This window comes from Pteropus medius, unplaced genomic scaffold (genome assembly GCF_902729225.1).
Source record: "Pteropus medius unplaced genomic scaffold, Ma_sr-lr_union100, whole genome shotgun sequence".
NCBI classification, from domain to species: Eukaryota; Metazoa; Chordata; class Mammalia; order Chiroptera; family Pteropodidae; genus Pteropus; species Pteropus medius.
In genome coordinates this window covers 11,774,224-11,790,413 of record NW_024344240.1, presented here as the reverse complement: position 1 = coordinate 11,790,413, position 16,190 = coordinate 11,774,224, and the positions used below count along the sequence as shown (strand labels likewise).

General features: G+C 32.5%; 2 pseudogenes; both read left to right on the top strand.

The window, feature by feature from the left end:
* The first annotated feature begins 14,838 nt into the window (after window positions 1-14,838).
* On the top strand, window positions 14,839-14,958 carry LOC120607552 (uncharacterized; annotated as a pseudogene).
* A 253-nt stretch (window positions 14,959-15,211) lies between these two features.
* On the top strand, window positions 15,212-16,095 carry LOC120607407 (heterogeneous nuclear ribonucleoprotein D-like; annotated as a pseudogene).
* The last annotated feature ends 95 nt before the right edge of the window (window positions 16,096-16,190 follow it).

The following is a 16,190-nucleotide window of genomic DNA, read 5'->3' as shown; positions in this document are numbered from 1 at the left end:
TGTAGTATAAATATTATAATATACAATCAAATTTTGCTGCCAAATCGTATCTGCTAAAATACAACAATTGAATGTATCAAACATCTCTAGTAAAGTTAATTCTCCTATGGTAAGACTTCAAAATGCCTGTTCTCAATCACCAAAATCCCAAATTAGATTGCATCATATTTTCTTTTTTGACAACCGCTTCTAGAATGATGATACCATTAACAGAAAAACAGAAATGTTGCACAGGAAAACTAATTGGAAGGGGATATTAAGAGTCTGTTTTGAGACTTGAGAATTTAAAATGACATTGCATTATGCAGATGAAGATGGAGGTGATCATTTGTAAATATTTTACTGGTGTATTTGAAATAGAGTAAATAATGCTAGCTGCTGTAATAACAAATCTGAAAATCTTACTAGCTTCATATAACAAGTGAATTCTTTGCTCCAATTAAGACATTTTTGTTGGCAAGCACTTCTGATTATTCAGGGGGCAGGTTGTTTACATCTTGTTGCTCAGACCTAGTCCAGTATCTCCATTCATTTGGTGAATAAAGATCAAAAGAGTCAAGACTTCTGTGTGGAAGATTGTTGGAAGCTGGGCCTTGAAGTGACATATACTAATCACCGTTGTCCACATTTTATTGTGTAAAACTGTAAGGAGGCTGGGAAATATAGTATATTTGTGTGCCCAGAAGTAAAAGGTGAACACACAAATCTCTGTCACACTTTGTTTGGTTAAGAGGTGAGGAATTGTGATATGAACTTGGGCAGCAGCATAGAAGTGACCACAAAAACTTGATGATAGGTGAGTATTTTGAAAAAGTGGGTGTACATGAAAAAGCCAAAGTTTAATGCTGCATCTTAAGAAGCTGCGGTACTTATGTAACAAGAGAAGATGTAATTTTTTCCAGTATATTAGTATTAAATTAACCTTTATAAATATGAATTGTATTAACGTTAAGTATTTTGTCAATAGGAGGAATAAAATCAACACATTGAACTGATTGAAGAGATCCAAGTTTTCTCTTCTTTAGTTTTATCCATCATTTAATTCCACTTTTAAGAAAACATCTTTGTTTTTGTAAGTTAAATTGATATATTCTAGTTTTTGCCTCTGTGACGATGGAGCCCCATTTTATACCTGTATAAAAGGACTATTCCCTTTAAATCACTTTCCACAGTATTAAATATCTCTCCTGTACTTTATTCATAGGTATTGTTTTAATTCTTTGTTGAATTGAATGAAACTATGCAAAATAAGAGATTAGCCATATTTTTTGGCAAGGCATACAAATGGAATCTCTAAGTAGATACAGTTAGTATTTCAAATTAAATATCATTTAAAAAGTGGCTGTTTGCATATAACGTGATACAATACTCTACACATTTTACAGTAAACATTGTTGACTGGAATTTATAGTTGAAATTTATCTCCAAGTTTTTTTTTAATAGCGTTTTTCATTAAATGATTTTTTAATTGGCATATTCTAGTATCCTCAATATTCATTTTAATTATTGACATGTCACTCTAACAGATGTTTCCAAGGGAAATGTTTATTTCAATATTAACAGCAGTGAAATGTCTGCTGTTGGAAAGAAAGAAATTTGTGATTTTATTTCTTGAAATTTTACATAGGCCGGTGGCTCATCGCCCACAATGTCTACCATCCATCTTGGGCAAACATATTTATATTAGGAATGGACAACCATTTTCTTAATATTACCTGGAATTCTAATTGTGTTCTTCTGAGATACATGAAAATTTTCTTGCAATTTCTATAATGTTTTTATTTGCCTGTATCCATGTAATCCGAAACTAAGAAAGCTGAGATAGAAGACATAACTCGTTTAAAATTATTAAAAATATAATAGTGGAAAAAGAATACTTACAATTTAAAAGGCAATCTATCCTTTTACTCATCCATCTAAAAATAACTTCAGACTGAAAGAGATCTTTCTCATTATAAATGTTAGAAATACATCTGGTATTTTCTTGAGTTCTGCGGTTGTACAGAGTTTTATCTTGACCTGATTTTTATCTTCTAAAGAGTTTTAAAGGAAATGAAATTGTGTAATCCATGGCGTATACCTTCCTATCACCACTTTTTAGGAGAAAATCAAACTAGGTGAACTCTTATTCAGTGAATACCTTATAAATAATGAGCATTTTTTAATAAGTAAAAACCTAATGTTGCAATGTAAGGACTCTTAAATATGACTGCTAACACTCTAATGAGCTATGTCATAATACTAAAGAAGAAAAATCTAAATTTATTATTGCTTCCAGCAGAATATCTGAACATAACACAAATAATAGCTGTATTGATTTCGGTCCAGGTGTTTTTGTCGAAGCCAAATAAAAATTAATAACATAATTTTTGCAAAGTAAAAATTGTTTTTCCAAGCAAAGTAAATATGATTATATCTCTTTACGCAATGTTGTTTCCCCTGCCCCACTCTTGAGAGTTATGACTAGTTCCCAAGAAGCCTAGAGGATAAAAGTTGTTTGGAACTTTTTGGAAAAGAGATTAGCAATTGGTTCAAGGACTTCAAATAGTTCATAACAATGGCTGCTTTTACACGGATGAAGTGATGACTGCAGCAGGAAGGTCAATTATTAGAATTTGTTGTCATGTCTTTTTACCTAAATTCAAACCCCAACTCAAGAGCTTTCTAGCTGTATTCAGACAAATAACTTAAACTCTCTATTCTTAATGGTTTTTTTTTAATCTGTAAAATGGAAACAGTGATACTACCTAATTCATAAGATTGTAAATATTAATTTTGTAAAGTGCTTAGAACAGTGCCTGACACACAATAAACTATTATTGTCTTTAATTTTTTGTTTATCAAGTAAGAGAAAAAGATCATAGGAGAGCACAAAAGAAAAATATAACCTGATGTCATACTTCTGTTTTAGACCAATGAGAGTAAGCTATATAACACATTCATTTACTCATCCATTTAGTCATATTTTTAAGTTATAGTCTCTATCAGGCTATTTGTTAGAGGCTGTGATTATAGCAGTGAATGAGACAGACGTGACCAAACCCTGAGAGCCCAGAGAATTTTACCATTAGAAAGTACTATACAAAAATATGCAATTAAGAGTTAACAACTGTCTTGAATCACCTGCTAAGTACTATGAGCCTTTGTAATTAATAACAATAGTAATAGTACATTTTAATTTTAATCGACAGTTATTGTACATTTACTTTCTCTTTCTTCACAACAAACCATAGGGTATACATTATACCCATATTATAAATAAGAATCTCGAGATTGTACATAATTTAATAGTGCCTCTGAGCTCACACAACCAGTAAAGTGACAGGGCCAGAATTCACATTTCTTCCCTTACTCACTTCGCTAGCTATTAAGAAGCAAAATTCCATTTTAAGAAATCCCTACATTATGTACTATGTACATTTTTTTTTTCCTCCTGAGTGCTTTCTTCTCTGTCAGGAAACATTCTCTATTTTTACCCCAAATCAAAACCTATTCTTCAATCAAGCCATTGGTTCACAAACTTGCCTATTGAATTTGCCCTTAAAATATTACGCCTTGAACCAACTACTAGAAATTCTGATTTAATTGGTCTGGAATATTAGCTGAATATTAAAATTTATAGCTCTTTAGGTGATTTTAACATACCATGGAGGTTTAGAACCAATGAACTAAGATATAAATGAATTCTTAGGTAGTGCTTAAGACAGGGATTAGAGATTTAAATTCAAGAGATTAAGTTATAATTTCTCCAGTATCTGATACTTTGAAGAGAGAGTATAAAACAGAAAAAAAAAAAAGCAATGTTTCATAGATATTTACAATCTACAGTTATGCTAGAGGAAAGAAAAAAAAGATGAATTAAAGGCTGGCTATCAGGGAGGGAGGAGGAATTCAGGAGATAAAAGTTGTCTGTATTGAGACACTATATGGAAGAGATATCTTCACCTTCATGTTCACTGCATTATTATTTCCAATAGCCAAGCCGTAGAAGCAACCTAAATGTCCATCAAAAGATGAATGGATATATAATTTGTGATATACACACATACATAATGGAACATTATTTAATCATAAAAAAAGATGGGAATCCTGACATTTGAAAAAACATGGATGGACGGTAAGGGCATTATACTAAGTGAAATAAATCAAACAGAGAAAGATGAATACTGGATGATCTCACTTATATGTGGAATCCTAAAAAAAATAAACTCATAGAAAAAGAGATCAGATTTGTGGTCACCAGAGGTGAGAGATACGTAGATGGAGGAATTGGATGAAGGTGGTCCAAAGGTACAAGCTATTAGATAAATAAACACAGGTATGTAATGTACAACATGATGATGTTGGCTAACACCACTATATGCTATATTTAAAAGTTTCTAAGAGAATAGATCCTAAAAGTTTTCAGTACAAGGAAAATAAATATATTTTTGTGTGTGTGTTAATATGACATGATAGATGTTAACTAAATTTATTGTGGTAATCATTTTACAATATCTGTAAATCAAGTCATTAGGTGGTACACCTTAAACTTATACAGTGCCGTATGTCAATTATATCTCAATAACACTAAAAAAATATTACCCAGCACATAAAATCACCCATTACATGTTATCCAGGTTGGACTCAGTTTTTGTGGGAACTAATGTTTATAAACTTTGGCGGACTATATTCAAAAACAAAATAATAAAATATTGCAAATTCAAAATTAAATACATTTCTGTCATTTGTTTAGAACATTTAAAAAGTTAGAAAGAACTACAAAATTTAAAAAGCTGACAAATATCAACGTCACAAAATCTAGAAAAAAAATTGTTTATTATGGCTTAACACAGTCAAATACTTTTCTATATTTTTGGCTGAATTCTCTTTGTCCATTAACATGAAAATTATTTTAGTATTTTTTATAAAGAATAGAAAGATAAAGTATGTTTTAATATATCATTATTATTGATAGTTTTAACAAGATATTGAAAAGACACAAATTTTCACATACAATTTTATATGTTCTATGATTACAGGATTTTCTGCAAATTAGCTTCTGGCTTTACACATTTCAAACTATATCTCTACTATCGCAAACATATTTTTGGTGCTCAGAGCCGTAGAATGAGTTTACTTTTTATTGAAACGTCTAGCCCTATCCAAATGCCCTGAGATATTTGCACCATGGGCAGTAGATGTATTCCTGAAAGCTATTCATAACTAGCAATTATTTAGCAATTATTTAACTGTACACCAAAGGTGCTATGAACCATTCAGTTACTTCCTACTAAAAACAAATTACATATATCCCCAATTCAACTCTTCCTTAACTGGATTCCAGTAACACCTGAGGCGAATCTAAAAGCATTATCTTAGGGAAAATGTGATAGAGAGGAAAGTCATACAGGAAAGATAGTGGTCTCAACTGATTGCAGTTATTACACCAATTTCAAAAATTTTACCTAAAATATATGACTCTTAAGATACTTGTCCATAGGGATCCCAAAGAATAAGCTTTAGGTCATCCATAGCAAATCAACCTCTGAAGATTAGCCATTACTATCAGTAGAATCTCTATATTTTCAGTAGAAGGTAGTAATCAGGTTAGAACACTTGGATAAGTAACTGATATGTAAATGCCATTCTAAGAATTTTATAGATTTTAATGCATTTAAGCCTCTAAAGAAACTTATTGTGTAAATATTATTATCATCACCATCTCTCAAATGTGGAAAGTGACTCTCACAGAGGTCAATGACCTTCATTCACACACAGAGTAAATGGCCAATGTAGATGTGTTCTAAACACACAATGCAATATATGTAGGCCTTACTGTTGAATTGTACACTTGAAACTTACTGGATTTTGTTAACCAATGTCACCATAATAAAAAATACATACATGCATGCATAAGTACATGCATACATACATACATACATATATACAAACATACAACAGTTTGACTACAGGGCATGTTAGGAATCTCTGCAGTTCAGCCTCTTAGGTTATTCTTGAAGTTGAAAATACATAGGTCTTTAGTTTGAGAAACTGTCAAATAAGAACAGCGAGTGTGAGAGTTGATAAAGATTGTGGAAAATTCCTTGCTTAAAGTGAAAGACAGTTAGGTCTATGAGGTCAGTATGGGAGTCTGCCATATACCATTGAGGCAGCTCACACAACACATAAAGGGAAACTTTAAGGTGAGCCTGACAAGTGAAAAGGGAACAACTGAAAGAAATATCAAGCAAAATAAATATAACAGCATTTACCAGAGTCTATTTTAATTGCTTATTTATTTTCCTGTATCCGCCAATCTATGACCTCATTAGTAGCAGATTTTATCTTTTATTTTAGTCCTGTCATATTAGAGGTGTTCAGTAAACTAATGAGTGATGAATAAACAAATAAATGGAAGGAAAAAGAAATGTAATGCCTCACATCCTTCTTACAATGCATCACAGGGTTTTATGTTGACCACCACCGAACATAGCTGTGAGCAATAACCAGAAATGTAACTCACAAAACAGTCCACAAATACCATACATGACTACCCACTCTTTGAACACTTGGAACACTTTTATTCTCTTATAATTACCATATCCATTCATCCAACAAATATATAATGAGTACTATTATGTGATAAGCATTGTTTCAGGCAATAGTGAAAAAATATTTAACAAAAATGGCTCAACTTCGTGTTCCTCCTGTAGATATATTGTCTCTGTCCAATTTTTCTTATATTAAAAAAAAAAAAACAACCTCTTATGGCCTATACAATACTTTAGTACCTGTAACACCTAGTAATTCATCTAAATCATAGTAAGCCCACTTGTCAGTGCTGAATGATATTAGACTGAACAAAAAGTAAACTATGTTTTTATATCTTATAGTCTAAATTCTAAATGATTTTATACATATATACCATATTGGCCCCATGAGAAACTATTTATTACCTATTTATACTGGGGAATAGTCTTTCCTGAGGAATTTTTATGTGTACATTGCTGTTCCTAATTCAGAACCTATGATTTAACTAAGGGTGTGATCTTCTAGAAACCCTTTCCTGAAACATAACCCCATAGATATACAAGCATCTCTGATCTGCAGATACTGAGGTGGTATCCAAGCACCAAACATTGTGGTTTAATTTTTGAGCACCCCCTGGTGTCAACTATAGATTCTTCACTTAGTCTGCAGGAATCAGAATGCATCGTTTCCTATTATTACTGAAATTTGAAATCCTGAAATTTCTCCATCAATTTAAATAATTTATTTCTAGGATATGAAACAGCCTGATTTTACATTTAAAATCCAAAGAGAATTCTGAATGTTTTTATTTTGAAAAATTACTATAGTTTAAAACATGTACTTTCAAACATTTAAACTCTCAATTTACCAGTTTTGTCTCAAACTTCCTGCCATTCAAGTCCTGTCAAATGTCCTGTTGTTTTTTCTTGAGAAGTGAATGCTGTTGTTTGTAACAGCACCAGAAAGTTTTCATGTGAAGCCAGTGTTTATTTCATTGTTTTGATTTTACCTCCCTGCTTCTCCAAAAATCAAATATGGTTTTATAATTTTTTTGGATGTATGGTTTAGTTTTTTTTTTTTCTTTTGGGAATAATACATAAAAGAAAATGAGGTTAAAAAACACTATAGATTTTTTAAACTAAGTAAATATTGCTAGGAAGACAAAGAAACGAACTCTGAAACATTTTAATTCTTATTCCTATTTTGAAGAGCATATAGTACAATGCACAATTCTATTGATAAAATTGTTATTTTGTGTGGTAAAACTTATGACATTAGTTAACTCCTAGCACATTTATAGATATAAATTTGAGTAACTTTTCTTTCCCCTAGAGGAAATTAAGCAAATTGAGTCTAGCCTAAAGATAAGATATTCTATAATACCATATCTATACTATATTGCTCATTAATTATTTCTTCTTGAAATAGTTGCCGAGTTATCATTATTTTTAAGAGAATTAAATGAAAAATTTTAATGTGACTTTGGGCAAGTTGGTAGCCTTTTCAAAGTCAACCATTATGTCATATTCTCTCATCTTCTATAATATAAGAATATGACATCTTCTATAATATGTCATATTCCTACATATGGAAGACTTGAGGCTTACAAATTCCACTATGATTAAAGTGTGTCAGTTTATATCTGTTTACATCCATTAATTTTAGTATTTTCACCTAATCAAAAGATTAACTAAATAGTTTTGATATTGCTGAAATTGTAATAAATTCAGGCCCTAGATAACATTTTGGAAATCAGAAATAGGTCTTTTACTCATGGATTGGAAAAGACAACATTTATTCAGTAGTAGCAAGGATAAAATTTATTTCTCCTACCCGAGTAAAGATATGAAGCTCATTTTTCATATTCCAATGCCCAAATCAAAAGTGTTGAGATTCCTTAAGACAATTCCACAAGTAAGAACATTCCTGAACTCTAACAAGATATTTAACATTAAATGGAAAAGGGTCAAAAAATAGCCCCAAATCTAAAATGGTACCTTGGAGAAATCACTTATACTTTAATAACTTACAAAGGTCTATCTCATTCATAGTGAGCAAAAGTTAATAACAAATTCCATGCTGTGTTCAAAAAACTCAAAAAGCATTTTATACAACGTATCACTTCGATAGGTCAGACTGAAATAGAAAGTTAATATATGCTTTGTTTTCAAACTAGAAATATATGAATGCAAAATAAAAATATTATGTTACTGAATGCCTCAGTTAACAAATTGTTTTGCACTAAGGGAGAAAAATAAAATTTGGCAATATGTGGATTTTATTTTTGCTTCCTTTTCAATCTCAACATTTTAATGACTTTAGTACTATTACTAAAGTAATGCTAAAATAATATTTCTAAAGTATTGTTACTTTAGATTTAGATTTGGGAGTGACCAACTAAGCATATGGTCATTAAAGCCCTGAAAGTAAATGTAAACCCTTAGACAGACTAAAAAGGGAGATAACACAAGAGGCGAAAGGAAAAATTGGGGGAAGACTATTTGGGGATCAAACATAGAAAAGGAGACAAAGCTACTAGGACATTAGAGGGAAAGAGAGTTTGAATATATAGGAAAAAAGCATTCAGTTGATGCAGGAATATCTTAGAAAGGAAGAAAAAAATGGGTATTAGTCACGGGAGCCAGAAAACAAGTGTAGAAATTAATCTTCACCAGAGGGAGAAACACTTCACCTGCATAAAGAACATTTCAATATGAATGAGAATGTTTTCTTGTAGGAATGGCAGTAGAAAAATTCAGAGAAAAGTCTCACAAAGTAGCATATTGGTGATATTTAAACTGATATATATTTAAAATACCTATAGTAAATAAAAATGAGTTTTCTAAAAACATGCAAAATATAAGAGCACTGAAGATTCAAGTCGATAAACTTTTCAAGACATTTAGACAAAATAAATAGATTCAAAATAGAAAAGAGAAATAGGTTGATGTCTTTATTGGTTAAGAAGTTCAAAGACTTTTCTTCATTATTTGTCATCATCGTTATTGTTGTTGGAACATTTCAGAAGAATAGTTTAGAGCATGAAAAGATACAGATTTCAATAAAAAGAATAGAGGTATATATATGGAGGGAATTAAGATGACCAATGCTGGGATGAGAAGGAAAGAGTTAATGAACAGTTTTGCCTTTTAAACTTAGCTTGTGAAGTTCATTTCACTGATAGCCCTGTATTAGCAAAAACTTTTAATTTGCAAGAACAGAGGTTATCAAGAACAAAAACAGGAGAAGGATCAATTATCAAAACTCAAAGTCCTGAAGGAACACAGATAAGAATATTCATAGACATAGTTTTAAGAGGCAGATGAAGAGTAATACTTTACAGTTATTCTTTGATTGTGTTAGTTCTGGATGAAAAATCAGGAGAACCCATAAGGCAGATAAGGAAGGGCCTTTGAACCCTAAGTGGACCATTCTTGTTAGGAAATGGAAACATCAGTAATATTCCACTTCTTCCAAGAGCAAGACCTATCCATACCAGCACCAGTAGGAGGGAGACATTGCCTCTACTGAGGGGCTTTTGCAGTCCTTCACACTGCAAATGGTAAGGTGAAGGTAGTTTCTGCAGATATCTGTGTGATACTTGCCAATCTTCCACAGGGTAAATTTCCTTCATGACTACTCCCATTGGACAATCTTTTCTTTAATGTCCTAAGATAATGAGATGCTCTGACAATTGGATAAGATCCTAGATCATCAGAAAGACTCTTAAAGGTAAAGGGAAGGACAAAGCTCTATAAGCACCCCCATAGACCTCAACAGGGGCAGTGTCGAGGTCTATTTCAATTATTTTTTAACAAGAAGACAATTGATATAAAAAAGGTCTTAGGAGGGTCAATGTAATCAGAGCAAAAGATACATGCCAAGTCACATATGAGAAATCAGAAACAGTTCTTTAGAGGTGGGAGGAGGGAGAGAATTAAAAAAAATTAAGATACAGAGAAGAAAATAAGAAAAATGAGGGAACTAACTGGATATCAAAAATATTCACTTATATGAGACTAGATAATTTTCAACAAGATGGTGCTGAGTAGAGTGGTGGGTCTTTGTTTTGGGGGTTGAGAAATTTGGAGAATCTTTAAAACAGATCTGCGGCTGACATGATATGTTGTAAACAGGACATCATTACAAAGGTCCAGCTGATGTTAGATTGTATAAATTTAAAGTTTAAAATATCAGTTAACTTCTAAATTATAACAACATTCACTATGGTTCAATTTATTTTGGTTTAACTTAGTTTCCCAGTAACAGATGTCCTTGTTATTTTGCTAGTTGCTAAGCCACATGAATCTATGTTGATAATAATTGTGAGGCTTATTTAAAAATGTGATTTGTTTTATTAGACATAAACTGAATATTTAAATGTCACTAAAGAATTTTTTTTTCCAAAAAAAATAAGGCTACTGAATTCCAGTGAAATTATTCACACTTCTCCCATCTGTTATGCAAAAAAAGTCCAGGCTTAAAAGATTTTAGTATATGTAAACACTTGACTTCCAGCATTTGCCTATGTATTGTGATTTACTGAATTGTTACTTTAAATGAACAGAAAGAATAAAATGAAAATGGAACCAGCAGGAATAGAAAAGTTTTATTAGCCCAGAGAGGCATTATACAGAAATGTCAAACTGACCACCTACTGAAAATGGCTGGAACCCTTACTTCTTTCTAAATGTCACCAACTGCTCATAATAAACATTGTGGATTGATGTACTAGCAGCCTTATATGATGTTCTTTTAAAGTTATCCATATTTCATTCACTCTTTTCCCGCCAAACTTGAAATAACATTGCATTTTTGTTTTGCTTTTTTTTCCTTAGCAGCATGTCATAAAGGTCTTGTTTTCCTCCCCCAGATGAATTTCCTGTGGATCAGGCTCCTAATACCCTTCCAATCCTTCTAGGACTGCTCCAGCCTAACATGAAAAGGGCATAAGATTCAAAGTCAGAAAACTTGAATTTGAGTTCAGAATTTGCCCTTTGCTACTTACGTTGTATCTCTTCAGCAAGTCTCTATCTGGACTATAGCTTCCTCCTCTGGAAAACAGAAAGATTCAAAGAATCTCATCCTTCGATCTCTAACATTCTGAGATTCAAACACATAACCCCTTACTATTAAGAAACACAAAGAAGCAGCTATCATGAATAACTAAATTAGAATCACAAAGGATGCCAAAACCCTCATAAAAGAAGAACCTAGGCTTCTGTACTAATACTTTTCCACCAAATTCCCCAGATTTCCTATTGGGGGTTTAAATTTTCATGTGAGTGAGACAAAAAGAAAAGATGTATGTATGTGTGTGACTATGTGCAGATGTACACATTATATATGCATATATACATGCATATATACATATATGTATATATACACACATGCATGTATAGATACACATATATATGCGTGTGTGTATGTATTCTAGAAACCATCTTATAGGTCATTGAAACAAAAAAATACTACTTGGCAATGTTAAGATTTACTTACTTGGTAAACTATATCTAACTCTATGATTATATGGAAAACAATCATATACAAACATCTAATATGTTATTTGTATTAAAATATGCTTTAAATCACAAGAACAAACTAGTGCAAAGAACTTGTTATGATTCCCATATATTTAAAATTATTTTGATGAAAGTGCATGCCTTTTAGGAAATTACAATAAACATGCATTTACTTTAAATGTTTGTTTTTTAAGTCTCTGAAATAAAATTAAGCTATTTTGTTTAGTATCAAGAGGAAAAGTATACAGAATCTTTTTCCAAAATAACTAAGTTCAATGAATCTGACATTTAATTTCTGCAAAAGAATAATTTATATGCTCACATACATATACACACATGGTAAAATAAAGGATAACACCATATCATTTTCATTAAACTCTCATAAGTTCTTAATATTTTATTAATAACTTAGTATTCCCATATAATAAGAATGGATTTTGGAACAAAAATCAAGAGTTACAACATAAATATATATATTTTTTAGATGTACTGATTTTTGAGTTTACAAATGCATAAAAACTATAAAAAGCCAATGAATAATGTATGCAGATCACTAAGATAAAATTGAATAGAATAAAATTAATTTCAAAAATCATTTTGCACTGATAAGATATTGACTAAATCATTGTCTCAAAATTATAGAAACATGTTAAATCGTTTATTACTATATTGACTTCAGATGTATAGCAATGTTTCTTGGGGTCCTATACATAAAGACAATTTTGCTGCATTGCTTATTAATCCTCCAAAACTTTAATACCTCAAATAATATTGAGAATTAACTGATGGACTAGTTTTTTTAAAAAAAAGTGTACATTAATGCAGAGTATCTCAATGAAAAAACATTTACACAAGAGTATAAATTGTACTCTTTTTATTTTTGGGGAATACAAACAAATGCTATCTCAAAACCAGGGTTCAATGTTTCTTTTACTCATCAAATCACATAACATGCGCATTCCACATCCATGTGTTTAAATTACTAATATGGGAAAGAAGAACGTTGCCCCTCAGTATAGGCAGCTAAAGTGGCAGATCTATCTGTTAATAACTTCAATAACTTGTAACTCTTAACTTATAGTACTCTCTTTTTATTTCAAAGGTCTGATACTTTAGACAGGTTCAGACTTCTGAACACCAATTTCTATCTTTCCAGCTCACTGACTCTAATCATTTATCCCACTCCAATAACTCTTCAACCCCTTCAGACCACTAATCCGTTGATCTATCGCTTCTTCACTGGCAATCAGCCCTTCATTTTCTTACTTTCTCTTTATCCAGTTTAGATTCCTGGTCCACAAATCTAATCTATTATTTGAATAAAACTTGAACTCCCTTGTATGTGCTCTCTTACCTGGTTAGTTAAAAAACAAACAAAAATCCTAATTCAACATCTATGACTGCATCTACTATGCTCAACATGAATGCAGAAAGCATACACAGCCATGCTGGCTAGTCTCATTTTATATTTGAGAAAATTTACCTCAATTGGGACTTCAGCAGTACTCTGATTCTAATAAATATCCCCAGTGAGTTCACTGCCAATCCCAAGAAGATTATTTCACACCATCTTGGATCTCTTTTAATTTCTAGCACCCACCTCACCTCCACTTGTGGGTAATGCCCACATTCTTAGTTCATTGAGACAACAGAAACTATCAAAATAGAATTTTCTTCTCTTCCCACCTCATCTGCCATCATGCCTTCATGTGTACTTATATGTCCTGAATTTCCTTCCTGTTACAATGAATACAAAATCCTTATATCAACCTAAGGTCAACCATTCATTTATATGCATTTCATCCTCCCATCTCAAGGACTTTATTCAATTCTTTCTTTCGAACACAAATTTCATTTCCTACCTGATTATTGGATTTCTATTTGCACACAAATATTCTATAGTAACTCTCACTTAAAAAAAAAGAAAACTCTTTATATCTTATTTGTCCATCTAGTCACAGCCCAATGTCTTTGTTTGAAGTTTGGCATAATTTCTCAAAGGGTTTGTTTACATTTACTGCCTCCACTTGATCTCTTAGGGCTTTGATCACAACCATTCCACTGAAATTGCTTTATTCAAGAATAATGAACATTTCCATGTTGATAAATTCCATGGTTATATGGTCTATATTTAATCCTAATTTTACTCAACTTCTTAGCAGATTTGGCATAGACATTCCTTCCTTCTTGAAACATTTTATTCTCTTCAGTTTCAAGACACTACACATTCCCAGTTTCTATTTTACTCTCCTGTTTTCTTTTCGGACTTGTCTTCTGCATTTTCTTCTTCCTTCTATTAAGTACTGGAATGAGCCTGAATAAATCTTAGCTTCCCTGAGTTCTCTATCTACTCTTTCTTCTTAGTAATGCCAGCCAGTCTTAGAGCTTTGGAAATCATCTATATAATTTGATAACTCCTATAGTTGTATCTTTTCCCAAAACATCCTCACTATCTCTTGACTGTTCATCTGACTGCTAAATCTCTGCCTTCACTTGGATCTTTAATAGAATCTCACACTTAATGTTTCTAAAATAGAAACATAATTATTTCCACCACCACTTGGCACCACCATTTAGCCAATTGCTCAGGCCAAAAATTTTGGAGTATTCTTTTTTCTACATCCAAAAGCCAAATCCTAAATCATGAGCAATTACATAATGCTCTGCCTTTAGAATATACCTGAACCTGACTACCTCCAGTTCTAGGCTCTTAGTCTAAGGTATTACCTCCATAGTAGCTGAAGTGATTTTAATTTTTTTTAACTCTGATTATAACACTTCTTATGTCAAAAATCCCCAATGGGTCTATAGCCATGCTACCCTGAACACACCCGATCCCGTCTGATCTCAGAAGCTAAGCAGGATCCGGCCTGGTTAGTATCTGGATGGGAGACCCCCCTAGGAAGAGCAGATGCTGTAGGCATTAAAAAAAAATCCCCAATGGTTTTACATCTGGTTCACCATGGGAACCTTACACCATGGTCTAGTATGTCCTCTGGGCTCTCACTCCTACCTGTTTGTTGAGCCTCATTTCCTAATGCTCCTCCCATTGTCTTCTGAACTCAGTGTATTTATACTTATTGTTTTCATTTCCTCCATATATTGAAAAGCCTTGTTCATTCACTTCATTCAAGTCTTTTTTCCCCCCCAAACTTATCACCCCAGAGAATCCTTTTATGAACACCCTTTCTAAAATAACCCTCCCCTTACCCTTCCGCTGCTATTTTAAAACCATTCCTCCTCTGGGACTCAGATTGCTCCCTCCAGTACCCCCAGCCAACAATTATTCCACTTCAGAAAACATAAATGAGTACAGCAACATAGAAGAATTTGTAAAGGGGTCCACAATCAATGCAAGCAAGAATCAGCAGCATAACAATTGTAGACTGCACAGTTCAAACAGATTTAGTCACCAGAAGATGAAGAGGATTTAGATTTGTGCTTTTCAAAGATGCTGTTAGTGTTGATAAGGTTTTGAAACTAAAGAAACTGGATGGTCAACTGATAGACTCCAAAGAGGCCAAAGTTTTATCTGGATGGATTGGGCCCAGATACTTTCAAAGAACAAATTAAAAAAATATTGAACTTCCCATGGATACAAAAAAAAAAAAAAAAAAAATGAAGGAGAGGGCTGTTTTTTTTTTTTTTGAATGTCTACGTATGGGATAGAGCCAGTAAATAAATTGTTAGAAAGCAGATATCAAATTGGTTCTGGGAAGTGTGAAATCAAAGTTGCACAACGCAAAGAGGTATATAAGCAGTAACAGCAACAACAAAAAGGAGGAAGAGGTGCTGCAACAGGTGGACAAAGTAGAGGCCAATGTCAGGGCCAAAACTGGAACCGAAGATCTAATATCTATTGCGATAAAGGATATGGAAATTATAATAGTGCCTATGGTGGTGATCAGAACTATAGTGGCTGTGGCGGCTGTGATTATACTGGGCATAACTATGGAAACTGTGGATTTGGGCAGGGCTGTGGAGATTACAGTGGCCAACAGAGCACTTACAGCAAGATGTCTAAAAGGATGGCCATCACCAAAACAATCAGCCAACCTAAAGAAGGACATTGGAGAAAACAGGAGATTGCCAAAGTAGTCCATCTTACAGGACAACATTGAAGATTGGTCTTCTGTAGATCTATGATGACTATTT